Source organism: Microcaecilia unicolor, chromosome 8 (assembly GCF_901765095.1).
Source record: "Microcaecilia unicolor chromosome 8, aMicUni1.1, whole genome shotgun sequence".
NCBI classification, from domain to species: domain Eukaryota; kingdom Metazoa; phylum Chordata; class Amphibia; order Gymnophiona; family Siphonopidae; genus Microcaecilia; species Microcaecilia unicolor.
Window position 1 is genome coordinate 142,172,074 of NC_044038.1, and position 2,981 is coordinate 142,175,054.

A 2,981-nucleotide genomic window follows, 5' to 3' on the forward strand; every position below is an offset into this window, starting at 1 on the left:
CAGAATGGAGATAACATAAGACCAGGTATGCACAACTAGGCAGGAAACCTTGTTCCGAAGGCAATGCATGAGAGTCCCATGGTTCCTTATAAAGGCCTTCACTAATGATGTCACAACCTCTGGTGCCCTGGAATAAGGTTTGGAACACACTGAAGAACACAGCAAGGGCACCATAGAGAGGCTAGAATACTGGAACATCAGAGTGAGACTTGGATAGTCTATGGAAGGAGGCTACATCAGAGGGAGGCTTGGGAAACAGGCAGCAGAGGCATCAGTGCAAGAAGGATGCAGGGCCAGGGAGGTGGACAGGAGAAGCTGTGGAGCACACCCACCGGAAGGAAAGGAGAGTTAGGACGCGGGGGCACAACCACGGCCATGACAGTATGCTTACTGACTGATGCTATTAAAATATTTGTCAAGCCCACTCTTAGTTTACAGTCAGTTCATGTAAGTAATTATTTCACAAAAGAACATTATACACTAAATTCATTATTTACCATTTTTAATGACTGCAGAAAATAATTCATCCCCAATGTCACTTGGCTGAACTGATTGCCTATTTAACATTTTAAATCAAACCCTTTCCACTTGAATTGTGGTTTTATTCACAAGCCCTGGAGATTATTTCATCTTTCAAAAGAGAACAGACTTTTTGTTGGGAGAAAGAATAATTATGAAAATGGATTGCTAAATTATGAATTATTTACATTGTACTTCTACCATCAGTGCCAACCATGGTGTCCTTAGTGATCAATCCATATCAGCTTATTTCTGTGGTCTTACTGACTACAGGAACAAATTAAATCAAACAACCCAGATCCTCGTACTGGATTCATCTCAGGCTGCACTGCTTTTTATTAAACACCTATGATGGTGATACAAACATAGTTTCTAAAAACAGGCAAGCCACAGAGCTCTGTTAACATCTTGCTCTGCATTGCAGGATGCTTAATCCCATTCACTGGGCTGAAGCCAAGTACTGCTATATTAATACAGTATTTCACATAAATCTTCCCACTCTGTGCAATACAAATGTATGAAAATCTGTCTCAGGAGATGGTGGAGAATCTTTTCACTTCTAGAACCACTGACAGAGTAAGGAGTATATGCATTGAGATCTTGGATGAAGGCTTAAATGTATTCATCATATCAGGTAGTTTGTAATGCACATACAGACTCATTCTAACCAGTTGAAGAATATTTGGAAATTGAAGATGGATGGGTTATCAGACATCAGAGCACAATGTTATAGCCAGATTTAGTCAGAGCTTGAGTCTAATTTTAATTCCAGAATCCTAGAAGGAATTCTGTCTCTGTGAAACAAGATGGATTTGGTTTCCTCAGGTGTTTGTGGAGGAGGCCAAGGGGTCCTTTTACTGAAAAATGGCTTGCAGTAGCGTAGGCGTGGGTTTTGGGCACGCGCCAATCCATTTTTTCAGCACGCCTATAAAAAAGGCCTTATTTTTGCCAAAAATGGACATAAGTCACACGGGGTAACCGGGCGGTAATTACCTACGAGTGCCAAATGCCACTTAGTGCGCGTATGATACAAACAGAAGAAAATAAAAATTATTTTTCGGCCGCGTGTATCGCACGCACGCCAAATATGAAATTACCGCAAGAGCCACATGGTAGCCATACGGTAACTCCAATTGGACGCACATAGATGCTTATGCGGCTTAGTAAAAGGGCCCCTAACAGTCTTTTGGATTACCTCAAATAATTGACAAATATAACACCTCTTGTGAGTATCCCTGTATCCAGGGCTGATCTGGCAGGAGTAACCCTTTGGGCAGGCTCTGTTGGTCCCTTGTATGCTTGGCGCCTGGTGCCTCATCCTGGGAAAAATCAAAAGATCATTGCGAACAAGTCTGTCTTAACTGTTAAACAGCTGATTTAACTAACTACAAGTTACATCACATAGAAGAACAGTGTAGCATTAACCTCATGAGGGGCGTTGGCAGGGGAGGGTCCAAGATGGCAGACACTTGACTGTGCTCTGCAGCAGCTCTACTTCCTTGCTGTTTTTTCTTTAATTGGTAAACGCTAGGGTAGCTGACATTACCTCCCGAAAAAGACTGTTTCTGGTTTGATGGATTTCCATGTAATGAAGACTACAGCTGGAGCCTCTGGGAACTCCTAAGGAAAGGAGCTGCTAAGTCCTTCTCCGGGAGCGAGTGATAAGGTGGGGTCTCTGACTCAGATTCTACTCTCTCTCTGGAGGAGCGCATACTTCCTCCCTCTCTGCATTTTCTGGAAGAACTGTTGACCCTGCCCGTCTGCAACTGTGGCCTGGGGTGAAGGAGGCAGTCGGCTAGAGGTGATGGCATCTACCCCTATGGTGGCTAATTTGGGAGCATGAATGAAGTAGATGGATTGCCTTGATGAGGATCTGGCCTATTCTGCAGTGACAAAGAAGTAGTCCTCTTACAGACTTTTAATTACATTTCATTAATTTCTAAGAAGAAAATACTAAATAAATCACATAAAGGGGCATAATCGAACGGAAACGTCTATCTCCATGGGCGTTTATCTCCGAGAATGGGTCCGTGAAGGGGCGGACCAAACTGTATTTTCGCAAAAAATAGACATCCATGTTTTATTTGACAATTTGTGAGCTGGGCGTTTTTGTTTTTCAGCGATAACAGAAAATGAAAGCGCCCAGGATTCGTAGTGCACTGGTCCCCCTCACATGCCAGGACACCAACCGGGCACCCTAGGGGGCACTTCTACAAAAACAAAAAAAAAGGTAAAAGAGCTCCCAGGTGCATAGCACCCTTCCCTTGTGTGTTGAGCCCCCCAAATCCCCCTCAAAACCCACTGCCCACAAGTCTACACCATTACTATAGCCCTAAGGGGTGAAGGGGGGCACCTACATGTGGGTACAGTGGGTTTGGGGGGGCGGTTTGGAGGGCTCCCATTTACCAGCACAAGTGTAACAGGTGGGGGGGGGATGGGCCTGGGTCCACCTGCCTGACGTC